Here is a 27470-nt window from a genome sequence, read left to right as displayed (position 1 = left end):
GACAGATGGAGCCCAGAGTCAGAAACTAAATGAACTCAACAAACGTTTTATGAACATAACCCATGAACTAAAGGAATGATATCTCTGTGTGTGTATACATATATACATATATATATAATTGTTCATATGTCTCAAAGGGATGGAAAGGTGATGATGATTGACCAGGATGTAACTAAAGGTATGGGAACTGAGCATGACGTCAATGGTATAGAATAAGGGGTGGATACTGTCCTGGTTTCAGCTGGGATAGAGTTAATTGTCTTCCTAGTAGCTGGTACAGTGCTATGTTTTGAGTTCAGTATACGAAGAATGTTGATAACACTGATGTTTTCAGTGGTTGCTAGGTAGCGTTTAGTCTCAAGTCAAGGATTTTTCAGCTTCTCATGCCCAGCCAGTGAGAAAGCTGGAGGGGCACAAGAAGTTGGCACAGGACACAGCCAGGGCAGCTGACCCAGACTGGCCAACGGTGTATTCCATACCATGTGATGTCCCATGTAGTATAAGAACTGTGAAGTGTGTGAGGGGGGGAATCGCTGCTCGGGGACTAGCTGGGTGTCGGTCGGCGGGTGGTGAGCAATTGCCCTGTGCATCATTTGTACATTCCAATCCTTTTATTACTACTGTTGTCATTTTATTAGTGTTATCATTATTATTATTAGTTTTCTTCTTTTCTGTTCTATTAAACCGTTCTTATCTCAACCCACGAGTTTTACTTCTTTTTCCCGATTTTCTCCCCCATCCCACTGGATGGGGGGGAGTGAGTGAGCGGCTGTGTGGTGCTTAGTTGCTGGCTGGGGTTAAACCACGACACCCAGCGACCCATTTCCTGAAGGTTCTGAAAGCAGAAACCGTGCATGACACCTAATTAGCCTAATGAGTTCGAGTGCCCACCTGAAGGAGGGGTAAGGATGATAAAAGGACACAAACTGAAACCCCACATGCACACGCCCACCGGGACTGGACCCCTGAGCTGACTGAACCAATGCTGGACACAGGACTGTTGAAATCTTTCTCTTTTCCTTTTTCTCTCTCTGTCTTGCTCTCTCTTTCTTTTTCCTTTTCCATAATCCTTACACGTCATCCCTTTAAGACATAAAACCGTTGACCAAGTCTGGGACTAAGAGTACATCCAGCCACCCCTGGGCCCTTCTCTGAGAAGGAGTCTGGAAAGCAAGGGGGTCTGCTCTGAACCTCATGACTTAACGGGAGGGCTCTCCTTATTCCCTGAACTGATGTATATGGTTACCACGGGTTACATGGTTTACTGTGGTAGTTTCATGCCAATTCCTGTTGAGAGAAACCATACCACCTGAGACAAGGGGAGTCCAAAGTATCTCAGTAGACATCATAAAGGGAGGTAAAAGATGATGTGTAGTGCTTACATTGTTGACATTAGCTGAGGTAGAGACAGTCCTTGATAAGAAGAGCTGGTCCCAAGAACCAGCCAATGAGGTAGAGACAGTAGATAAGAAGACTGGTCTTGTGGCTTGGGTGAATACCAAGAAATCACTGAGCCTGCGCAAGGAAAGAGGTTACTAGCGGTGACGGATTCATCCATCTTCATCTCTGCGACCACCAGACAACCACCATAAAGAGGCCCTGCGCAGGCGCAGTTGGGAGGAGACTATGGAAATGACCTCTCGGAGCTAATTTTCATATGAAGCGGGGATAGGTCATGCATATGTATAGGCATACTGTGAATATGTAATACCTGACTGTATAAACTTGAGGCAAACTACCGAGTTGGGCACGTACGACTTTGGTGGGACCACCCCCCGTGCTGCCCAGCGCTGAATGAACATACCTACTTTACAATCTCACTGATTGTGGAGTCTGTTTTCCGCACATCGGTTTGGCGAGCCAGCCAGGAGACTCTCTGCTCGGCTGCAGGACCGACTGCGGAGCGGACACCCCTATGCGAGCCCTGAGCACTTTCCTCGGAGGAGCCTCCGCTGCCAGCCACTCACCGCAGGAGCAGACAACAACCTCCTGAAGCCACGGACCAAACGGTATGTTTTACAAGGGGAGCCTGTAAAAGTACGGGCCGGGGCAGCTGGTAAATCGCACAGAGACGTCTGGCGTGCAGCGTAGTCCCCGTATGGGAGGAGGGTACCCTGTGTGGTAACAAGGGGGGGATTTGCTGACCAATAGAGCAGCCGCTAGTGATCTTGGCAGTAGATCAAGCAAATCCAGGGTGATTGCTGCATCCCAGTATTGGGAGCCAGGACGGACCTGTAAATGACTGGTATATAAGAGGCAGGAGAAGGGTAAGCGCACCCCCTCGCAATTGCACTTGGTTCATTTTGGCAGCTGCTGAAGGTTGTCAACTGGAGCGTTGATTGTATGATGTGAATGTTTCGAAATTTATGTTAAAGATTTTGTGTGGGTGTGTGGAAATGATATGTTGAAATTTATAGGTGTATGTATGTTTGCTAATGTGTGAATGTCTTTACGTATTAATAGGGGTCATTCCCTGCTTTGTATGTGGGCTTGCATCTGGACTATATAATAATTAGCATCCGGCTTGGGTTTTGTTGAAGTGTAAATCTTGTGGGAGAAGCTGGTACTGTACATCTAGCAGACAGAAACCAGACTGCCTTGAGTGTTTTCTCCAAATTCCACACTTTTATGATTGGGAAAGACCTCACTAAGAATCCAAAATAGTGAGATTGGTGTGTAAAGGAAAATTTAATTCCAGGAATTTGGGACGTGTGGGAGGAAAACTGGGGAAGACTGTAAAAGAAGTGTAAGAAACAATTTGCATGGAAGCTTATTAAAAGGAGAAGCCAAAATCAAACTTAAGAATCATTAGGAGGAGTTATAAAATGGGAAACAATCAAGGACGAATATTGAGGAAAAGTCCTCTGGGTTGTGTAATTGCCCACTGGAAAGATATTGTTGGGACCGGAGGTACAGAAAGTAAAAAGAACCTTATTAAATACTGCAATGAATGGTGGCCGTTGTATAAGTTAGAAAGTGGTGCTAAGTGGCCACTTAATGGGTCAATAGATTATAATACTCTATTACAACTAATGCTGTTTTTAAGGAGAGAAAGAAAATGGGATGAAGTTTCGTATGCAGACATGTTTTTCACCCTCCGAAATCATCTGGAGTGGCAAAGGGACTGTGGAATGGTACCCCCACAGGACCCCATGGTGCTCGCACTTGAGCGAGAAAACAACAAGGAGCTTAGAGGTAAACTGAGGTGGTGTTGTTCGGCATGTAGTATTGGACAAAGTTGTACAAAGACAAATAAAATCCATCAGGCACCAGAACAAGATCTAACTGATTTGTTTAAGCCTCCCCCTTGACCACAGGAACAGGATGCAGACTCGGATAGAACTCCGACCCCCCCGAGCAGTCCTGTATCTTCCCGTACTAGGAAGAAAATTACCTCAACAGCTTTACAAGTCCCTCTCCGAGAGGCGGTGGGGCCGGATGGTGGGACAATGTTAATCAAAGTACCCTTTTCTACTGCTGACCTAGGGGAATGGAAAAAGGTTGCAAAGGATTATAGGAGAGATTCGATAAGTGTAGCTAAGCATTTCCAATTTATTGTAAAACAGCATAACCCTGATTGGAAGGATATACAGCTGTATATTGGAATATACAACTGAGACAGAGAAACAGCTGATTTTAAAAACAGCAGGGAACCTTGCTGAAGATCATTATAAGATTACAGGAGGGGACATTAAGGAATATTTCCCTCTCCAACAACCAAAGTGGGATGTTAATAGATCCGCACATATGGAAAGATTGCAGGGGTATCAGGAGTGGATTACAAAAGGAATGGAGAGGGCAATCCCCAAAACTATAAATTGGTCAGCTTTATATGCAGTTAAACAGAGTCCTTCCGAGTCTCCATCCGAATTCCTGGATCGACTGAGGGATGTAATGCGCTGCAGCACACCGCTGGATCCTGGGTCAGAGGTAGGAATACAACAATTAGTCTCCCTGTTTTTGGGTCAGTCTACAGGGGATATAAGGGGCAAACTTCAGAAATTACGCCCTACAGAGGGTAGGAATTTAGAAATATTGTTGGATGAAGCATGGAGAGTATTTAGTAACAGAGAGGAATGATATAGGCAAGGGCAAAGGAAATTAATGGCTGTTATTCAGGAAGAAAGAGGAAGAGGGCCTAGATGAGACTTGCCCCAACTGGGCAAGGATCAATGCGCTTTGTGTAAGAAATTCGGTCATTGGAAAAGGGAATGCCCAAGGAACAAGGAGGATCAGAGGGCTCAAACAGGAAGAACAGTAGCCCATGTGAAGGGAGATTGACGGGAACCTGGGGAATCTACCCTAGCGGATCCACTGGTTATAATTAAGCTAGGGAAAACACAACAAGAGGTAGAATTTTTGGCAGATACAGGAGCAACATACTCAGTTCTGAATCAAGCTTTGATGACCCTGGGAGATGATTATGTCATGGTGAAAGGAGTGACTGGCCAAAGTGAAAAGGCATATTTTTGTAAACCTTTAGAATATAAATTAGGAAAACAGTGGGGCATTCATAAATTTTTATATATGCCCAAATCCCCAAAGGCACTTTTGGGAAGGGACTTGTTGGAACAATTGAGAGCAAAAATTGTATTCAAAAAGGGAGAAATTACTCTGGAGGTAAAAGATCAGCAATATATTCAAATATTGAGCCTAACCTTAACCAGTCTCCCCCTAGAAGGAAGCATTAACCAGGACATCTTAAACCAAGTGTACCCAGGGGTATGGGCTACTGATGCACCTGGAGAGCAAAAAGTGCTCCACCTGTTGAACTTAGGCTCAAGGAAGGCCAAAAGCTGGTAAGAATTAAACAATATCCTCTAAAGAAGGAAGACAGAGAAGGAATCCGGCCGGTGATAGAAAATTTTTTGCAGTTGGGATTATTAAAAGAGTGTGAGTCTGAATTCAATACCCCTATATTACCTGTTCGGAAGCCCGATGGGTCATATCGGGTGGTCCAAGACTTACGGGCGGTGAATAAGATAACTGAAGATCTTTACCCAGTAGTGGCGAACCCATATACCCTGTTAACTGTATTAACACCTGAATTGACTTGTTTACTGTTTTAGATTTGAAGGATGCTTTCTTTTGCCTCCCTCTCCATGAAGCCAGCCAAAAATTATTTGCATTTGAATGGGAAAACCCCAAGAGTGGTCGAAAGACCCAGCTCACTTGGACGGTGTTGCCATAAGGATTTAAGAATAGTCCTACCATTTTTGGCAATCAGTTTGCGAAAGACTTGGAATCCTGGGAAGCCCTGTCTGAGGAGGGGAAGCTGTTGCAGTATGTGGATGATATCCTGATCGCCACCAAGACAGAGAAAGATTGTATGACATGGACGCCGCTGAGCAGAAACACCTTGAGTGGAACAAGGAGACCGAACGAGCCTTTGAGCTACTGAAAAAGGCTTTGATGTCGGCTCTGGCCTTAGGACTCCCAGTTGTGAGTAAGCTGTTTCTTCTTTACTCCCACGAGAAGCAGGGCATTGTCCTGGGAATATAAGCACAAAACCTGGGCCCATATCGACAGGCAGTTGCCTACCTCTCTAAGCAGTTAGACACGACTGCAAAAGGTTGGCCTGGATGCCTGCGGGCGGATGCGGCTGTGATACTGAATATACAGGAAGCCCGAAAGTTTAGTCTGGGCCAGAAAATGACTGTTCTGGTGTCTCACACAGTATCAGCAGTACTGGAAGCAAAAGGTGGACACTGGCTCTCTCCACAAAGATTCCTGAGATATCAAGCTATATTGGTAGAGCAGGATGACGTGGAGATAGTAGTCACTAACATTGTCAACCCAGCTTCTTTTCTCAGCAGGAACATGGGAGAACTGGTACATCATGACTGTTTGGAAACCATCGAAGCAACATACGCCAGTCGCCCAGACATGAAAGACAGCCCCATGGAAAATGGGGAAACTTGGTTCACAGATGGAAGCAGTTACGTCCTAAACGGTAATCGACATGCGGGATATGCCATAACCACCAGCCAAGAGGTAATGGAATCAGGGGCTTTGCCCATGAACACCTCCATACAGAAGGCAGAAATAATTGCTCTAACCCACGCCCTGGAATTGGCCCAGGGCAAAGTTGTGAACATTTATACAGACTCAAAATATGCCTTTGGAGTTGTACACGCACATGGAGCAATTTGGAAGGAGAGAGGACTATTGAGAAAAATATCAAACATGCAGAAGAAATTCTGGTTACTGGAAGCTGTCCAGCTCCCTAAGTAGCAATCATGCATATTAAGGCACACCAGAAAGTGAGCTCAGATTTGGAAAAAGGGAATGAGCTGGCACACAGAGAGGCAAAACAAGTGGCCAAAACAAAGGTAAAAATAGAAGGGGCCTTAATTCCTGATAGGCAGAGTTCACTAGAAGGTAAGCCAGAATACACTAAGGAAGATCAAAAGCTCATGACAGATTTAGAAGGGTCATATAATGCAGAGGGGTGGGCTCATACCCCGCAGGGAAAGCTAATCGTTCCCTCTTGCTTACTGTGGCATTTGATATGGGAGGAACATAGGAAAAGACAGTGGGGAACTGTGGTTAGACAGGTAACCCGATCGGAAGATTTCGCGGTGTACGGAAAGGTAGGGCCCCACCCCCTCCAGTTACATTAACCAATAGCAGTTCAGTGGTGACACAAGCGCACCGTGGCTATATAAGGAAGCAACACGGGGAATAAACGCTTTTCGCCATCCACCACATTGGTGTCCGTGTGTGACTAGCCCGAACGGCTTGTACGTTTGCCGTCGTGTCTTCTCCGAACCGGGTCGCCTTGCCTCACAAGAGGCAACGTAGTGGTGCCGAAACCCGGGACGAAAAATAACTGCGCCCCCAGTACACGGGAAGGCGCGGCCAGGACATCGGGAATCTCAACGGACGCGAGAAGACGGCCGGAGCGGTGGGACCGACTTCGGCGGGGAGGACGCTCCCGTACCGCCGGTATGGAAGCTCTCGGCAAGGTAGTTTCGCAACTGCATAAGCAGTGGGGGATTGACTGTAAGGCTAAAGACTTCGAATGCGCGGTTACAAGATTGCTTAAATTAAGCACCATTGAGCGTCCCGTAGACATTCTTCACCCGGAGTGTTGGGACAAATGTACGAAAACGCTTGCAGAGGACGTAATGTGTTCAGGGTCCAGCAAGTGTCTTAAGAGTTGGGGGAGGGTTACACAAGCATTGCGAAAAGCATTGCAAGAGCAAGAGACCTGGAAAGCGGCCCAAAGTTGTTTGAAAGTTACTCCTAAAGTGGGGGTTGGAGCAACTACTCAAATGATGTTTAGTGATTGTCCTGCCGATCCTGACCCACCATCCGAAGACAAAGATTGCCCGCAATCGTTGTCTCGGTCCCCCAGTCCTACCCCCAATTTGGCCGTAAAACAGGTTCAGCGGCAAAAATGTGATAATGTCGATGTGCGCGAGAACGCGTTTAACAACGAGGGTCCCGAGGAGGTTTGCGAAAGACCGCCACCGTATGCGCCACAAAATGGCACCGGCGAAGAGGGAGAGGGGCGGGGCGGCGAGCCGTTTCCCACCACAAACATGCACAGTCGGGAATCCAGGGAAAAGTGGGAGGAGATCGCGGACGGAAAAAGGGAGGGGAGCCCGGGGCCCAGTCGGGGGGCGCGTCCCAAGGCATTTCCTTATAAGGAAAGAAACTCCCCGGAAGGGAGGCGGAGAGGGGGTGGGAAGAAGCCTGCCCGCGGAAAGGGGAGAGGGCGGAGCCCAAACAAAAGATACCGTAGCCCGGAAGTCTCGGACCACTCGACTTCCACCTCTGACTTGGAGGACGACGGGGGTGGCCGGCGGCGCGTGCGGGATGCAAAGCGTTATACATCCAGCCCAAGTTCCGACTCGGATAACGAGGAAATGCAAGCAAGCTCTAACAAACTTAAAGGCTTGGCCTAGTCATATATGGTCAAGAAAAGCTTGCAAAAATCTACGCTGCTCACAGATTGGAAAAAAATTCAAAGGGCGTGTGCCGAGTGGGCCCCACCCACAGCGCTAGCTTTCCCGGTCAGGGAAATAAACGGCCAAAAGACTTACTCTCCGGTTAACCCTAAAGACATACAAGCAATCGTTAAAGCAATTGCGGAAAAAGGAATAAACTCCGCGATGGTTTCCACCCTAATTGACAGTGTTTTTGGCAACGATGATATGCTCCCTTTTGACATTAAACAAATGTGCAGAATGATTTTCGATGGCGCAGGGATGATAGTATTTAAGCAAGAATGGGAGGATAATTGCTCAAATACGCTGGCCAAGGTTGCCGGGGACGACCACCCATTGCGAAACTCTAGCCTACAGCGGTTAATGGGCAGAGACCCAACAATGGTCACTCCTCAGGCACAAGCCCAAAACATGAGAGCCCCAGAAATCGCGGCTACAACTCGCACAGCTAGGGAAGCCATCCGTACCACTTGCGGGATAGTCGCTAAGCCAGCCCCGTGGTCTACCATAAAACAAAGTGAAAGCGAAAGCTTCACCCAATTTGTAGACCGTCTCCAAGCTGCCGTAGACTCTTCCAACTTGCCAGCAGAAGCCAAAGGCCCAGTCGTCGCCGACTGCCTGCGACAACAATGCAACCAAACTACCAAAGAAATTTTGCGATCGGTGCCACCAGGCTCTAGTGTTGCGGCAATGATCAAGCATGTGGCAAGGGAAGAACATCTGACCCCAATTCACGCTGCAGTGAGCGCTGCCGTGGCCGGAGTAATGGCCGTCCAAAGTCGCCATGGCCACAGCCAACCAGTACCGCCTGATCCCCCACCCCAAGGCAAGCTGAGAGGACCATGCTGGGCTTGTGGCAAAAAAGGTCATATCGCCGGAGAATGCAGGCTAAAAAAGCAGGGAAACGGGCAGGGGAGGGGACCTGCGGGCCGCAGGAGGCCCCCTCCCAGCTGGGATATTCAGCGGCCCAGTTATGCGAACCCCGCATGGGGCGAGCAGCTTCCGAATCCACTACCTCCTCGAGAAGCCACCAACTTTATGGCCCAGCCAATGCCTCCACAGCAGTCGTTCCACCAGCCGATGACCCAGCCAGACCTAACTACCTTCGCAACTTCGAAGGACAAATTGGAGACCAAAACCTTCGAGTGGCCCTGGCAGTACAATGCGATACCCCGCCAATAATATGGGGAATTTGCCGGCAGTACTTTTACAACTCCGACATAATCCCCGGTAACAGCCCTTCAAGCCACTTTCGGCTCAGTGATACCGCAATCAGTGTTCCCTTCCTGATTGACACCGGCGTGGATGTAACAGTCATTCTGCAGACGCTTTGGCCCCCAGGCTGGAAGTTAGAAGATGCCCCCACCGTAGGCGGAGTAGGAGGAGTTTCCATCGCAAAGAAAAGCGTTGAATTAATATCAATAACCCTCCACAATAAAAGAAGGCCCGAAACAGAAGTCCAAATACATGTTTACGTTCTTTCGAACGTCCCACCTTTGCTCGGACGAGACGCTCTATCCCGGCTGAACGTCAGAGTGACAAATTTACCTTAAGGGCCACTGCAGCATACCCTCCACCTCCAATCAAGCTAACCTGGAAATCGTCAGACCCGGTGTGGGTCGAGCAGTGGTCCATCCCTGAGCCTCGATTGACAATCCTCCTTCAATTGCTTCAGCGAGAATTAGAAAAAGGGCATATCGAGCCATCTACTTCCCCGTGGAACACACCAGTGTTTGTTATACCGAAACGCAGCGGTGAAGGCTTTCGTCTGCTCCACGATCTGCGTGCTGTCAACAAAAAAATCCAGGCCATGGGCCCAGTACAAACATGACTACCTGTTAACTCCTTCGTTCCAACGAACCAACCTTGTGCGGTACTCGATATCAAGGACTGCTTCTTCTCCATACCCCTACACGAACAAGACAGAGAACGATTTGCCTTTTCTGTTGTGTTCCCTAATGGTCAGCAACCCAGTTTGCGATTCCACTGGAAGGTTCTTCCCCAAGGAATGGTTAACTCTCCTACCATATGCCAAATTATTGTAGGCCGAGCCCTAGTGCCCGTTCGATCAGCGAACCCAGAAGCTACCATTATCCAATATATGGATGATATTCTCATTGCAGCTCCAACGTCAGACCTCGTAGACAGCCTCGTGTCAGCAATCTCCAAGGTTCTAAAGGCCAACGGCTTTGAAATAGCTGAAGCAAAAATAAAAAGAGGTCCTTCAGTTACGTTTTTAGGTGTAAAAATCGCCAGCTCTCATGTAACACCCCCAGCAATTAAAATTCGCCGTAGTATCAAAATGCTTCACGACGCACAGCAGCTAGTAGGATCTTTGCAGTGGCTGTGCAACGTCATCCTCATCCCACCAGAAGTTATGTCCCCACTGTATGAGCTTCTTAGCGGCAAGCATCCATGGGAACAAAAGACCCTCTCAGACAAGGCCACGCGCTCACTCGATTTCATCGAACGACAGTTGTCTACAGCGGTCCTCTCCAGATGGAATCCAAGCCTACCATTGGACCTTTACGTCCATTTCACCAAAGAGGGAGGAGTGGGAGCACTAGCACAAGGACCCCCTGATACAGCTAAACCAGTACAATGGATAGTCCTCGGAAAAGCCTCACGCGCATTTACCCCGGGAGTGGAGTGTCTCGGAAACCTCATTATGAAGGGCAGAAAACTTGCCCTAAGTCACTCGGGCTTCGAACCTGCAAAAATATACTTACCTTTCCGGAAACAAATCCCAACATCATCAGTGGCAGTCTCAGAGCATCTTGCCTTGGCCCTTTTTGGATTCGTAGGAGAGCTTTGTTATTCCGCAAAACCCCCATGGACTCAGCTGTTAGCGATAGTAGATATCGACCTTCCACAAAAGGTCAGAGACCGACCACTACCAGGACAGACCGTCTTCACCGACGCTTCCTCAACCACCTCTACCGCAGCCGTGGTGTGGCGAGCACAAGAACAGTGGCAATGTATCAAAATGACAGATATGTCGCTGTCAGTCCAACTATTAGAAGCCTCTGCCGTAGTTTTGGCGTGTGAGCTGTTTCAATCTGAGCACCTTAACATCGTAACAGACTCCATGTTCGTTGCCAGACTTTGCCAAGCAATGTCCAGACCAGGCATCTCAGCATCCCCTGCCGCAGCCATGATCGAAGAAGCACTTTTCTCGCGTCAAGGTACTGTGTCAGTTATACATGTCAACAGCCACGACCCTGTCAAAGGATTTTATCAGATTGGCAATGACAAAGCCGATGCCGCAGCAAAGGGACTCTGGACTCTGCGGGACGTGCGACAACTGCATGAGTCACTGCACGTCGGAGCCAAAGCACTCGTCAAAAGGTGCGACATCTCAATGGCAGACACCAGGCACATAGTGGCCACCTGCCCCCATTGCCAAAAAGCACCCCTGTGGTCCAGCGGAGTTAACCCCAGAGGTCTTAGGGCCTCGGAGATTTGGCAAACAGACTTTACCCTCTGCCAATTGTTAAAACCCAGAGTCTGGCTCGCCGTAACAGTCGACACATATAGCGGCATGATTGTTGCGACCCAGCATGCGAAAACGAACTCTAAAGCGACAATCCAACATTGGCTAACCGCTATGGCATGGCTTGGTATTCCAAAACAAATTAAAACAGATAATGGCACAAACTTCATTTCCAAGTCGACTCAAGAGTTCGCCACAAAATGGAACATCACCTTAAAACAAGGCATCCCCTACAATAGCACAGGACAAGCCATCGTAGAAAGGGCGAATCAAACTCTAAAATCTAAGCTAGAGACCCTAGCCAGAGCAGAAGGGTTCACCAACAATATCCCTCCACCGGAACAACCACGCTTGTTAGCCACCGCCATGCTAGCGTTAAACCAATTTCCAAGGGGAGATCAAACACAGACCCCTTCCCAAAAGCACTGGGCCACCGAAGCCTTAAAAGAAGGTCCACCAGTTAGTATCAAAAATGAGCTAGGAAATTGGGAGTCAGGATGGAAGTTAGTCCTGACAGGTCGGGGGTATGCAGCAGTAGAAAAAGACAACATTATTAAGTGGTGTCCTTTAAAGTCGATAAAACCTGCGTTGCGTAACGAAACTAACGAAACTTCTGAGTTTCTTTTAACAGGTCTGCAGCTGTGATTCCTCTCGTCAATTTCACATTTCACCACCAGAGCGAACACCGTTGATCCCGCGACAGCATCTATGCCTCTGTGTCTCCCTGATCCTGAGCTTAACTTATACAGTACAGGCAAGATCGGACATTCACCCCTATCAGCCATGCACCTGGACACTCCGCAACCCTACAGATGGTAGAGTAATAGCACAAGTCGTATCTAACACCCCTAGTTTTATTGTTAGTCTCAAAGACATATTTAACTTTCGAGGAGAGAATTGCGTTAACTGGCAAACGTATTGGTGTCCCGGTTCCAGCCCCGGGAAAAGCTACTGTACCTATCCTGGTTATTGGTTCTGCGGATATTGGGGCTGTGAAACTATCATAACCAGTAATCGGTGGAAACCGCCCAAGAGAGATAACTTCCTGTACGTAAGCTACTGGCCGCAAGAATGCAAACAACCCACCTTTGCTGTAGATGGGATGGTTAGTGAAAGGGGAAGTTGTTCCCACTTAAATGTAACAGTTTTGCGACCCCAAGATGTAGGCTGGATGTTGGGCAAAATGTGGTCAGTATTCATTCATAAATGGGGTCAAGACCCAAGTGCGGTCGTAGAAGTTATTAGACTTCCACCGCAGCATCATACTGCCATTGGACCTAACCAAATTATGGCTCAAGAACATAAAAGCTTAAGTAACACCCCAGCACCTGACCCTATGGGCGCTACGCCAGAACCTAATACGGTTTTAGCACCCCCTTATAGAGTGCCTCAAACGACTCCTTTTACCTTATTTTACCGCATGCTAGATGCAGCATTTTTATCACTAAACGCAACAAAGCCAGACCTTACCGATTCTTGTTGGCTTTGCTATGACGCCATTCCGCCCTTTTACGAAGGTGTAGCCCTTAGCGCCCAGTTCAGTTACTCCAAAGAAAGTAGCCCCAGTCAATGCTTGTGGAATACTCCTCGAAAAGGGATCACGCTAGAATGAGTTTCGGGTGAGGGAGTTTGCGTAGGCAATCAACAGATAGTGCAGCGTAACAGACATATCTGCAATGCCTCTGTTGTCCTGGATGGGACCTACTCCTGGGCTGTCCCCTCTGCTCCAGGAGTATGGGCTTGCAACTCCACAGGTGTCACCCCATGCATTTCCATCAAAGACTTTAATGAAGCTAACGACTTTTGTGTTCAGGTTGTTATTATTCCTAGAATCCTGTACCATTCCGATGATGAAAGTACTTCGCAGCTTTGAGGAAAATCTCCCACGACAGAAACGGGAGGTAGTAACCGCTATTAGTCTCGCGGTGCTTTTAAGTTTGGGTGCGACAGGTACAGCGACAGGCATCGCAGCGTTAGTATCCCAGGAACAAAGCCTGACGCAACTGCAGATGACTATTGATGAAGACTTACGCGAAATTCAGCAATCCATATCCTTCCTAGAGTTGTCCCTTAACTCCCTATCTGAAGTGGCGTTACAGAATAGGCGTGGACTGGATCTCCTACTTATGCATCAAGGAGGTCTATGCGCTGCCCTTAATGAAGAGTGCTGTTTTTATACCAACCATTCAGGAATAATTAAAAAATCTATGGCAGAGCTCCAAGAAAGGCTGGAGCGACGCCGCAAAGAATATTCTCAGCAAAATTGGTTTAATTCGCTCTTTACCCAATCCCCCTGGATCGTCACCCTTATATCTACTTTGATGGGACCAGTTATCGTTATTGTTCTCACGCTTATAATCGGTCCTTGCCTTTTAAACAAGCTAGCTCAATTTGTTAAAGCCCGCCTAAATCAAATTGATGTTATGTACTTAGAACAAAGACAGCTTGTTTAGTTATAACAATTCGCTTGAAACACATTATAAGTAACTAACGTATTATAGTTGCAGTTTTGTGTATCTGTTGGTGATCTGTCTTTGCTTGTTGTTACTAACACAGTTATATAAGTTTATTTGTTCATGGACGGGGGGGAAATGTGGTTAGACAGGTAACCCGATCGGAAGATTTCGTGGTGTACGGAAAGGTAGGGCCCCACCCCCTCCAGTTACGTTAACCAATAGCAGTTCAGTGGTGACGCAAGCGCACCGTGGCTATATAAGGAAGCAACACGGGGAATAAACGCTTTTCGCCATCCACCACATTGGTGTCTGTGTGTGACTAGCCCGAACGGCTTGTACGTTTGCCGTCGTGTCTTCTCCGAACCGGGTCGCCTTGCCTCACAAGAGGCAACAGGGAACACAGGCTCTGTATAATCATTTGATAAGAGAAATTGCGGCTAGAAATTTATACACCATGGTGAGACAGGTGACACAACAGTGTGATCTTTGCCTCCAGACTAATCCTAAGAATACCCCCAAGCCGGAAATGGGCCAGATTGGAAAAGGCAATGGGCCTGGACAACAATGGCAAATTGATTTTACAGAACTTCCAAGAAAAGGGGGGTATCGATATTTATTGGTATTAACTGATACCTTTTCAGGTTGGCCAGAAGCATTCCCAACAAGAACGGCTAAATCTCGGGAGGTAATTAAATACTGGTACAAGAGATAATACCACGTTTTGGGGTTCCAGCAACCATATCCTCTGACAGAGGACCACATTTTGTCTCAAAAATAGTACAACAAATTAGCCGCCACTTGGGTATAGATTGGCAGCTTCATACTCCATATCACCCTCAGTCGAGTGGTCAAGTGGAAAAAATGACCCACTTAATCAAACAGCAAATTGTGAAATTAGGACAAGAAGCGAATTTGACATGGCCTCAGTCTCTCCCTTTAGCCCTTCTGTGTATATGAACAAGACCAAGGGCGAAAGAAGGACTGAGCCCCTTTGAAATTCTGTATGGACAACCCTATGGGATACAGAGAGGGGTGTCTCTACAAGCGGGGGATGAAATTATGACTTCTTACATGCTAGCATTAGGTAAGCAACTTAATAAAATCAGGAAGCATGTGGTAGGGACTCGAGGGAGAGGTTTGGATTGGCCTGTACATAATATACAACCAGGAGATTATGTGTATATAAAGTCTCTTACAGAAAAAACTCTGGAGCCACAGTGGGAAGGAGCATTTCAAGTATTACTTACCTCCTTCACCGTGATTAAGATCAAGGAACAGAACACCTTGATCCATCACACTAGGGTGAAGAAGGCACCCAAAGGACAATGGACTTCACAAGAAAAAGGACCTTTGAAGCTCAAATTTGTGAGACATTGATTGTTATGTTCCTGAGTTGGACCTTGTCCAAGGGGCAGGCTTGGGATTGAAATACTTATTTAAATATGACAGAGAGTATCTTGAAAGTACTAAATTTATCAGATTGTTGGGTATGTAATCCCCTTCCTCGGGGGAACATGGAACTCCCCTTTTTAGGAATCCCAACCACAAATTGGACATCTCTTATTAAAGACGGGCCAGACAGGAATGGATCATGCCTTCATGGAAAGGGAAACACTCAGCGGGGACCCAACTTTGATTTGGAGGTGCCCAACCCTAAACAGATCTTAATTACTGGCCGTTGCTTAAATATTACTGATAATATTTGGGGAGACATGGATAATTGTAGCCTTGCGGAAAATCTGGGAACTTTTGATAAAGGAAAATTAGAATGTCTTGGACTGAACTTAAGTATCAGTTTCTATGATATCCAGAAACCAAAGTGGGGGGGCAGGAAAGAAGGGGTGAGAACAAGACAGAAGGGAGATGCATCTTGATTCAAGATGCAACATAGGGCCTGGATACTGGTGGCTCTGTGGGGATGGCAGGGCCAGAAAGAGTTTACCCCAGAACTGGAAGGGACACTGTGTTTGAGGGTACCTTGCACCTCAGGCCAGTATATTCGAGGGAGCTTCGCCTCCCCGAGGGTTTTTGAGAACACCTTGGCTCCGTGTAAAATGGGCTGAAACCCCACTAATTATTCGAGGTACTGGGTACCATAGTTTTGTCCGATGGTTAATCCCCTCTTTAGGGGTAAGCGAGTTGGAGAAAGCTATCATGAATATATCTGCTACATTAGAGATTATAGAAAGTGCTACAATTGATGCAATTTGAGGGCTGCAACTGGAAATACAATCCCTAAGTAAAGTAGTACTCCAAAATAGAATGGGATTGGACATGCTTTTAGCAAAAGAAGGGGGCTTATGTGTAGTTATAAACCAAACTTGCTGTACCTATATCAATCAAAACCAATGAATTGAAACAGATCTTGAGGAGATATGGGAAAAGACTAAAATACTACGTGAAGTTTCCCAAGATGACACTTCTTGGGGCTTGACAGGCATATTAGAAAAATTAACCTCCTGGTTGCCAAATTTGACATGGTTAAAGCAGTTGTTTGTCACTATAATAATCATCATTCTCTTGTACAGGAGACTCTTACAGTGAATGGAAAAAGAATCAGTTACGACGAAAACTCGAGACCAACAAATACTTTGAGAGGATGCTAGATAGGGAAACAATGTATTAGAAGTACTAGGATTAAATATAGTAAAAGAATTTACTATTTTCTAGAAAAGGGGGGACTGAGACAAGGGGAGTCAAAAGAATCTCAGTAGACATCATAAAGGGTGGTGAAAGATGATGTTTAGTGCTTACATTGTTGACATTAGCTGAGGTAGAGACAGTCCTTGATAAGAAGAGCTGGTGCCAAGAACCAGCCAATGAGGTAGAGACAGTCCTTGATAAGAAGCAGGAGCAGGCCCCAAGAGCCGGCTAAGACTGGTCTTGCGGCTTGGGTGAATACCAAGAAATCACTGAGCCTGCGCAAGGAAAGAGGTTACTAGCAGTGACGAAGAGGAGTCATCCATCTTCATCTCTGCGACCACCAGACGACCACCATAAAGAGGCACTGCGCGGGCGCAGTTGAGAGAAGACTATGGAAATGGCCTTTCGGAGCTAATTTTAATATGAAGTGGGGGTAGGTCATGCATATGTATAGGCGTATCATGAATATGTAATACCTGACTGTATAAACTTGAGGCGAACTGCCGAGTTGGGCGCGCACGACTTTGGTGGGACTACCCCCCGTGCTGCCCAGCGCTGAATGAACATACCTACTTTACAATCTCACTGATTGTGGAGTCTGTTTTCCGCATGTCACACCTACTGTTATGCCTCCCAAGTTCAGTTTGCTTCTGCCAGGAATAAAATGTTTAACTAATCATTTGGTGTTGTTTCACCTTAATTTAGCCTCAGTCTGAGGTTTCAACACAAGATGGCACTCTAAAGAGAATTCTTGACTGAAAGAAAAATTGATACACAGAGGGTTTTTTAAATCATCTTATTGAATACATTTTGAGAATTTTTTGTCCTGTATAATTGTCTCACAGGTCTTTAAAATCAATTCAATGATGCTGTTTTACCAATGGCTTTAATATTTGTAAATGAGGAATTTGGAAATGCATACAGACAGTAAGATAGTCAGTAGCTACACATCTTAATTTATACTATGTAAAAACCTGAATAAGATCACAGAATTACCAAATGATTGAGGTTGGAAGGGACCTCCGGAGGTCATCTGGTCCAACACCCCTGCTCAAGCAGGCTCACTTGGAGCCAGTTGACCAGGACCATGTCCAAATGACTTCTCAATATCTCCATGGATGGAGATTCCACAGCCTCCCTGGGCAACCTGTTCCCATGCTCAGTCACCCTCAGAAAAGGTGAAAAAGGTAGAAAAGTGTTTCCTGATGTTCAAATGGAACCTCCTTTGTTTCAGTTTGTGCCCATTGCCTTTGGTCCTGTTACTGGGCATCACTGAAAAGAGCTGGGCTCCATCCTCTTTGCACCCTCCCTTCAGATGTTTATACACATTAATAGGATCCCACCTGAGCCTTCTCTTCTCCAGGCTACAGTCCCAGCTCTCTCAGCTTTTCCTCCTATGTGAGATGCTTCAGTCCCTTAATCATCTTAGTGGCCCTTTGCTGGACTCTATCCAGCATGTCCATGTCTCACTTGTACTGGGGAGCCCAGAAATGGACACAGTACTCAAGGTGTGGCCTCACCAGTGCTGGGTAGAGGGGAAGGATCACTTCCCTCCACCTGCTGGCAATTTTATTGTCTAATGCAGCCCAGGATACCATTAACCTTGCCACAAGGGCACGTTGCTGGCTCATGTTCAACTTGGTGTTCACCAGGAGCCCCAGGGCCTTTTCTTCAAAGCTGCTTTCCAGCTGGGTGGCCCCCAGCATATATTGGTGTCTGGGGTTGTTCCTCCCTAGGTGCAGGACTTTGCACTTCTCCTTGTTGAACTGCATGAGACTCCTGTCAGCCCATTTCTCCAGCCTGGCGAGGTCCTTCTGAATGGCAACACAACCCTCTGGACTATCACCCACTTCTCCCAGTTTTGCATCATCTGCAAACTTGCTAAGGGTACACTCTGCTCCATCATCCAGATCATTAATAAAGATATTAAACAGGACTGGACCCAGTATTGACCCCTGGGGTACACTGCTAGTTACTGGCCTCCAAATAGACTTTGTGCTGCTGATCACCGCCCTTTGAGGCCAGCCAGCCAGCCAGTTTTCAATCCACTTCACTGTCTGCTCATCCAGTCCATGCATCAACAGCTTGTCTATGAGAATCTTATGAGAGACAGTGTCGAAGGCCTTACTGAAGTCCAGGTAGACAATATCCACTGCTCTCCATCTACCGGGCCAGTCATTTTATCATAGAAATTTATCAAGTTGGTCAAGCATGACTTCCCCTTGGTGAAGCCATGCTGACTATTCCTGATGATTTTCTTCTCCTTAATGTGCTTGGAAATGGTTCCCAGGCTTAGCTGTTTCATCACCTTCCCAGGGATCAAGGGGAGGGTAACCAGCCTGTACTTCCCTGGGTCCTCCTTTTGCCCTTCTTGAAGATAGGAGTAACATTTGCTTTCTTTGAGTCTTCAAATATGATAATATATTATAATATATTTTTATTATACTTATTTTAATCAGATCTTAAATATAATAATCACTTTTAATAATGACTCATGATTTCATTATATTTAAATTTTTGTAATAAAAGTACTGTTATCACATGCTGAATTCCTAAAACAAGATATCTCTCTACTAATATAGCAGCAAAACTGTTGCATTATTAAAATGAAATGTAGTCCTTCCCTAGAATATTATTACCAGCTCTAGAGTAACAGGAAGAATTTCATATAGCATTAAAAAAATGTTAATAGCCTTTTAATATAGAACCAAATAATGTTGAAGTTTCTTTAGTATATTATTACATCTGCTTTGTAAAATACATTTTTTAGCTAGATGAACCAAATTATATGGTTGAGAAGGACCTTTGGAGGTCAGTTAGTCCTTTTATTCTCTCATAGAGGACTAGCTTTATCTAAACTTTATCTAAAATTTTAGATAAAGCTCAAATTAGCTTTCTCTACTGTTTTATTAAGCACTGGAACAGGTTGCCCAGAGAGGTTGTAGAGTCTCCACCCTTGGAGATATTAAAAAGCCAGTGAAAGGCAGTGGATGAAACAAGCTCCAGTTTCAGGGGTTTTTCACTAGAGACACCTGTTCCATGGGAGAATATCTCAGTACTTCAGAATGGGCATTGTGGAGGTCGTTAAAATTTCCTCAGTTTACTTCTAATATTTAGTGTATTAGTTTGACAGAAATCAGGATAATCTATTTGTCCTGGTTTCAGCTGGGACAGAGTTAATTTTCTTTCTAGTAGCTGGTACACTGTTATGTCTCGTATTCAGTATGAGAAGAATGTTGATAACACTGATGTTTTCAGTTGTTGCTCAGTAGTGTTTAGACTATAGTCAAGGATTTTTCAGCTTCTCATGCCCAGCCAGCGAGACAGCTGGAGGGGCACAAGAAGTTTGCACAAGACGCAGCCAGGGCACCTGACCCAAAGTGGCCAAAGGGGTATTCCATACCATGTGATGTCACATCTAGTATATAAAATGGGGGGACTGGGGGTGGGGGAGATAGCCGCTCGGGAACTAACTGGGCATTGTTTGGCGAGTGGTGAGCAATTGCATTGTGCATCACGTCTTTTGTATATTCCAATTCTTTTATTATTATTATTGTTATTTCATTATCGTTATTATCATTATTAGCTTCTTCCTTTCTGTTCTATTAAACTGTTCTTATCTCAACCCATGAGTTTTACTTCTTTTTTCCTGATTCTATCTCCCATCCCACAGGGTAGGGGGGGAGTGAGTGAGCGGCTGCGTGGTGCTTAGTTGCTGGCTGGGGTTAAACCATGACAGTCCATTTTGGCACCCAACGTGGGGCCCAAAGGGTTGAGATAATGACAAGCCTGAGCAGAGCTTGTTAAAACAAATTTGTTACAAGCATTCATTATATTGGTCTAATAGTCGCTGGCCACTATGTTGATTTATGAGTTCTTAGAGTTGTGGTGCTCATTCTAAGAGTTCTGTTATGTATCACCTCATTTGCTGTATGTAGTCCCTGGGCTGCTGCTTATCATCCGTGGGAGGTGGATTAAGGTTTTCACTTTAATGTACTTTGTAACACTGTCTTATGGTATGATAAAATTATCGGTCGTGGGACTAATCTGGTATTTGCACTCAGCATTGTTGTCACCTCTATACTTCGGGAGCCATCTGTGGGAAACTATTAATAATTACACCCTTTACCTTTGCTCCTCGGAGAGCCAATCTATGGGCGAGACACCTTTATTCCTCTTTCCCTTCTCCTCTAGTCTAGTTACAATATCGTTAGAGAATTTTGGAAAATTTTACTACCCTTGGGATGTTGAGACCAGCACGGTCCTATTGCTAGGAACTAGCATGTTCCTGAATGTGGTTCAGGTCTTGTTTAGGGTTAAACAACTATTTAAGAAGATCACCCAGAGATCTGCCCCAAGGCTGGATAATTATGAGTGTCAAGGTGTGTGGGGTAGTATGGGCAAATGCAAAGGGTGGTGGGCACCTCCAGTGTTTTGGAACTTCACCCTTGAACAAGTGCGGAATCCTGAAAAAATACTAGAACATTTGGAAAAAGTATGCTGTCACGCCGATAATTCCAGGGAGACAAAAATTACTGCAATGTGCTGGGGCCTGGCCCATGCCTATCGTGCCCTATTCAATACTATTCAGTACCGTCAAGGGGAAGAGAAGGTCTCTGAATCTAACAACAAGGCAACAGGCACTGTGGCCACTCCAACCCTGGCGACAGGCACTGCAGCTGAACCAGAAAACCAACCTGTACCAGTAACAGTGGCCCCCATAAAGAAAAAGAAATATATAAAAAAATCAGTTTGCTTAGTGAAGGAGGAAGATGACCCAGGGTCATCATAGGAACAGGAGGAAGAGGCAGAACCAGAGGTAATCACCCGATGCCTATCCTTGAGTGAGCTGCGGGATATGCGAAAAGATTTCGTCCATCGCATAGGTACATTATCATCTGGCTCCTCCGATGCTGGGACAATGGGGCTAATAGCCTGGAATTAGAAGGTAGGGAAGCCAAGCAGCTGGGATCGCTTGCCAGGGAAGATGGCTTTGAGAAGGCAATTGGAAAAGGGACACAAGCCATCAGCCTCTGGAGGCGACTCCTGTCAAGTGTGAAGGAAAGGTACCCCTTTAAGGAAGATGTCATATGTCAACCAGGCAAGTGGACCACCATGGAGAGAGGTATACAATATATATATATACAATATATGAGGGAATTAGCCATGCTAGAGATGATTTATTATGACTTGGACAATGCACAATTACCCAAAGATCTAGACGGAGTCCAATGCACACGACGGAAGTTTGTACAGAGCGCACCATCGTCCTATGCCAACTCACTGGCAATAATGACAAGGAAAGATGAAGAGCCATCGACAGTGGATGAAGTGGCTTGCCAACTCTGGCAATACGAAGAAAATCTCTCCTCCTCCCTACAAGCCTGCATTTCGGCTGTGGAGAAGCTGTCCTGGGATTTCCAGCAATTCAAAGAGCATATGTCACACTCCCCACCTGTAAGGACCAATGTCTCAGCTATTAGGAGCGAGCACTCCTCTGCCCAAGAGAGAGAAAATAGAAGGTACGCACCGCAACGTGCCCTGTGGTTTTACCAATGTGACCATGGAGAGGACATGAGGAAATGGGATGGAAAACTTGCCTCGGTCCTAAATGCACAGGTACGTGAGCTGCAAGGAAAAAACACCACAAAAGGGGATTCTTCTAGGAAAAATGCTGCTCCAGTTTCCAAACAGAGTAGAAGGGCTGATCTTATTTCTGATCCTCTTGAAGGGACTTCTGAGCCAATTTTACGAGAAGTGAATACTGAATACTCTAACCAGAATTAGAGGGGCCCTGCCTCCAGCCAGGTGGAAGAAAGGGATAACCAGGTCTATTGGACTGTGTGGATTCGATGGCCTGGCACATTAGTCCCACAGGAATACAAGGTTCTAGTAGACACCAGCGCACAGTGTACTCTAATGCCATCAAGTTCTAAAGGGGCAGAACCCATCTGTATTTCTGGTGTGACAGGGGGATCCCAAGAGTTAACTGTATTGGAAGCTGAAATGAGTCTAACTGGGAATGAATAGCATAAACACCCCATTGTGACTGGCCCAGAGGCTCCGTGTATCCTTGGCATAGACTGTCTGTGGAGAGGGTATTTTAAGGACCCAAATGGGTAGCAATGGGTTTTGGTATAGCTGCCTGTGGTAGGTTGGCCCTGGCTGGATGCCAGGTGCCCACCAAAGCCGTCCTATCACTCCCTGTCCTCAGCTGGACAGGGGAGAGAATATATAACAAAGAGCTTGTGGGTCAAGATAAGGACAATTTAATAAAGTGATAGCAAAGGTTGCGCACGAAAGCAAAGAAAAACAAATGATGTTATTCTCTACTTCCCATCAGCAGGCGATGTCTGGCCACTTCCTGGGAAGCAGGGCTTCAGTACGTGTAGTGGTTGCTCCAGAAGACAAAAATGCCCCCCTTCCGTCTCCCTTTACTTAGCTTTTATATGTGAGCTGACATCATATGGTATGGAATATCTGTGTGGTTGGTTTAGGTCAGCTGTCCTGGTTATGTCCCGTCCCAAGATCTTGCCCTGCCCCAGCCTGCCATTGAGGGGGGGCAAAAATGTTGGCGAGACAGCCTTGATGCTGTGCCAGCACTGCTCAGCAGTAGCCAAAACACTGGTGTGTTATCAACACCTTTCTAGCTACTGATGCAGAGCACAGCGCTATGAGGGCTGCTATGGGGAGAATTAACTCCATCTCAGCCAGACCCAATACACTGCCTTGGAGATGGAGGGCACTGAACAGCTGTCTACCCTGCCTGGTCTCTCTCAAGACCCTTCAGTTCTGGGGTTGCTGAAGGTTGAAGAACAACAAGTGCCAATTGCTAACACAACGGCACACTAGCAGCAATATTGAACTGACCAAGACTCCCTGATTCCCATCCACAAGTTGATTTGTCGAATGGAGAGCCAAGGAGTGATCAGCAAAACTTGCTCAGCCTTTAACAGTCCCATATGTCCAGTGTGAAAGTCTAATGGAAAGTGGAGACTAACAGTAGAGTGTCATGGCCTGAATGAAGTCATGCCACCACAGAGTGCTGCCGTTCCGGATATGGTAGAACTTCAGTATGAACTGGAACCAAAGGCAGCCAAGTCGTATGCCACAACTGACATCGCTAATGCGTTATTCTCAATCCCTCTGGCAGCAGAGTGACACCCATAGTTTGCTTTTAGTTGGAGGGGCAACACAGCAGAAGTAGTCTTTGAGAAAGGGAAGAAAATAATCCAAATCCTTCTGAAAGCCGGTTTTGCCATAAAAGAAAGTAAGGTCAAGGGACCTGCACAGGAGATCCCGTTTTTAGGAATAAAATGGCAAGATGGACATATTCAGATCCGAATGGATGTGATCAAGAAAAGAGCAGCTATGTCTCCACCAATAAAAAGGAAACTGTCCTGGTTTCAGCTGGGATAGAGTTAACTGTCTTCCTAGTAGCTGGTACAGTGCTATGTTTTGAGTTCAGTGTGCAAAGAATGTTGATAACACACTGATGTTTTCAGTTGTTGCTCAGTAGTGTTTAGACTAAAGTCAAGGATTTTTTAGCTTCTCATGCCCAGCCAGCGAGAAAGCTGGAGGGGCACAAGAAGTTTGCACAAGACACAGCCAGGGCACCTGACCCAAAGTGGCCATCGGGGTATTCCATACCATGGGACGTCCCATCTAATATAGGAACTGGGAAGTGGAGGCGGGGAATCGCCGCTCGGGGACTAGCTGGGTGTCGGTCGGCGGGTGGTGAGCAATTGCCCTGCGCATCATTTATACATTCCAATCCTTTCATTATTGTTATTGTCATTTTATTAGTGTTATCATTATCATTATTAGTTTCTTCTTTTCTGTTCTATTAAACCGTTCTTATCTCAACCCACGGGTTTTGCTTCTTTTTCCCAATTTTCTCCCCCATCCCACTGGGTGAGGGGGGAGTGAGTGAGTGGCTGCGTGGTGCTTAGTTGCTGGCTGGGGTTAAACCACGACAGAAACACAGGCCTTCTGAGGTGTCATGGGTTTTTGGAGCATGCATATTCCAAATTACAGTCTGATTGTAAGCCCTATTTATCAAGTGACCCGGAAGAAGAATGATTGTAAATGGGGCCCTGAACAACAACAAGCCTTTGAACAAATTAAGCAGGAGATTGTTCATGCAGTAGCTCTTGGGCCAGTCTGGACAGGACAAGATGTTAAAAATGTGCTCTACACTGCGGCTGGGGAGAATGGCCCTACCTGGAGCCTCTGGCAGAAAGCACCTGGGGAGACCCGAGGCCGACCCCTGGGATTCTGGAGTCGGCAATATCGAGGATCCGAGGCTCGCTATACTCCAACTGAAAAAGAGATCTTGGCAGCATATGAAGGAGTTTGAGCTGCCTCAGAAGTGGTTGGTACTGAGACACAGCTCTTCTTAGCACCTCGGCTGCCAGTGCTGGGCTGGATGTTCAAAGGGAGGGTCTCCTCTACACATCACGTGACTGATGCCACATGGAGTAAGTGGATCGCACTGATCACACAATGGGCTCGCATAGGAAACCCCAGTCACCCAGGAATTTTGGAAGTGATCATGGAGTGGCCAGAAGGCAAAGATTTTGGAATGTCACCAGAGGAGGAGGTGACATGGGCTGAAGAGGCCCCGCTGTATAATAAACTGCCAGAAAATGAGAGGCAATATGCCCTGTTCACTGACGGATCCTGTCGCATTGTGGGAAAGCATCAGAGGTGGAAGGCTGCTGTATGGAGTCCTACATGACTAGTTGCAGAAAGTGCTGAAGGAGAAGGTGAATCGAGTCAGTTTGCAGAGGTGAAAGCCATCCAGCTAGCGTTAGACATTGCTGAAAGAGAGAAGTGGCCAGTGCTCTATGTCTATACTGACTCATGGATGGTGGCAAATGCCCTGTGGGGTGGTTACAGCAATGGAAGCAGAGCAACTGGCAGCGCAGAGGTAAACCCATCTGGGCTGCCGCACTGTGGCAAGATATCGCTGTTTGGATAGAGAAGCTAGTGGTAAAAGTACGTCACGTAGATGCTCATGTACCCAAGAGTTGGGCCACTGAAGAACATCAACAGAAGCAGCAGGCAGATCAGGCCGCCAAGATTGAAGTGGCTCAGGTGGACCTGGACTGGCAACATAAGGGTGAGCTATTTATGGCTGGGTGGGCCCATGATACTTCAGGCCATCAGGGAAGAGATGCAACATATAGATGGGCTCGAGATCGAGGGGTGGACTTGACCATGGACTTTATTGCACAGGTTATCCATGAATGTGAAACATGTGCTGCAATTAAGCAAGCCAAGCGGTTAAAGCCCCTGTGGTATGGAGGGCGATGGCTGAAATATAAATTTGGGGAAGCCTGGCAGATTGACTATATCACACTCTCACAAACTCGCCAATGCAAGTGCCATGTGCTTACAATGGTGGAAGCAACCACTGGATGGCTGGAAACACATCCCGTGCCCCATGCCACTGCCCGGAACACTATCCTGGGCCTTGAAAAGAAAGTCTTATGGCAACACAGTGCCCCAGAAAGAATCGAGTCGGACAACGGGAGTCATTTCTGAAACAACCTCATAGACACCTGGGCCAAAGAGCATGTCATTGAGTGGGTGTATCACATCCCCTATCATGCACCAGCCTCTGCGAAAATCGAACGATACAATGGGCTGTTAAAGACTACAGTGAGAGCAATGGGGGGTGGGACCTTCAAACATTGGGATACACATTTAGCAAAAGCTACTTGGTTAGTCAACACCAGAGGATCTGCCAATCAGGGTGGCCCTGCCCAGTCAGAATTTTTACATACTGTAGAAGGGGATAAAGTCCCTGTAGTGCACATGAAAAATATGTTAGGGAAGACAGTCTGGGTTACTATCAAGCAAGAATGAACTGTGATAAAACTGAGCAAAGCGCAGTAGTGATGGAACCAGAACTGACTCCAGCATGCAACAAACCAACATTACACACCATCCTCCTGCTGCGCCCAATGTCACCGGCCCGCCGCACCATTCTGAAGCCTGATCCTGCTCTGCTGACCGAGAGGACTTTGCACCATCCCTCCTGCCCAGAAAGACTGGTATGACAGAGCCCAAAGTCGGGGATTGAATGAATTCAGGGAACATTTTACAGAGATGGCCCATAGAGTCAGGGAATGATATCTGTGTGGGGGTATACATATACATATATATATATAAAAGGATGGAAAAAGGTGATGGTGATTGATTCGGATGTATTGAAAAGTATGGGACCTGAGCATGATGTAAATGGTATATTGTCCTGGTTTCGTCTGGGATAGAATTAATTTTCTTTCTAGTAGCTGGTATAGTGCTATGTCTTGGATTCAGTATGAGAAGAATGTTGATAACACACTGATGTTAGTTGCTGATAAATCTGGCAGAAAAGCATGTTTTTAAAAGGTACATATGAGCTTGAAATGCAAATAAACACCTGAGAGGATTTTCAAAAGTACAGATGTTTAGCCATGACTTAAAATGGTGTTAATTGAATAAGTAGATTTTTTTGCAAATCCTTATAGCAGCCTATTTTACATACCCCGCCTACAGTCAGAATGCCTGACTGTGTTGCCACTGAGTGTCACAGAGGTGACTTCTGCTACCATGTAAGCAATAACCTTCCTGAATTTAGTTCCATGGATGATGTCTGCTTCATCTTATGTGTAGTTGCTCACCACACTGTGTAGAAATTGGCAGATGAGGTGTCAGACCATTCACACACTGGTATCAAACAGTTTTCCATGGCTTTAATCTTTTAAGGTTACTCAGGTTTCCATAGGATTCAGGACAGGTAAAAGAAGACGGATTCTAAACTGCAAGGTCAGTCCTAAAGGTAAGAATTTTATTCTCCTATATACTCTTTTACAAAACTGCACTGATCCAGTAGCTCCAGGCAGGGTGTGTCTTTCATGACCAATCTTATTC

The 27470-nt window shown here is 46.3% G+C and overlaps 1 protein-coding gene across 2 annotated transcripts in view; it reads right to left on the bottom strand.

Annotated features, from left to right (window-relative positions):
• The window catches only part of LOC126035251 (protein mono-ADP-ribosyltransferase PARP8-like), a 203611-nt gene that overhangs the window by 47519 nt on the left and 128622 nt on the right, over positions 1–27470 (bottom strand). The gene's annotated exons all lie outside the window — the stretch shown is intronic.

This window comes from Accipiter gentilis, chromosome W, assembly GCF_929443795.1.
Source record: "Accipiter gentilis chromosome W, bAccGen1.1, whole genome shotgun sequence".
NCBI classification, from domain to species: domain Eukaryota; kingdom Metazoa; phylum Chordata; class Aves; order Accipitriformes; family Accipitridae; genus Astur; species Astur gentilis.
This window is presented reverse-complemented; position numbering and strand designations above follow the sequence as displayed.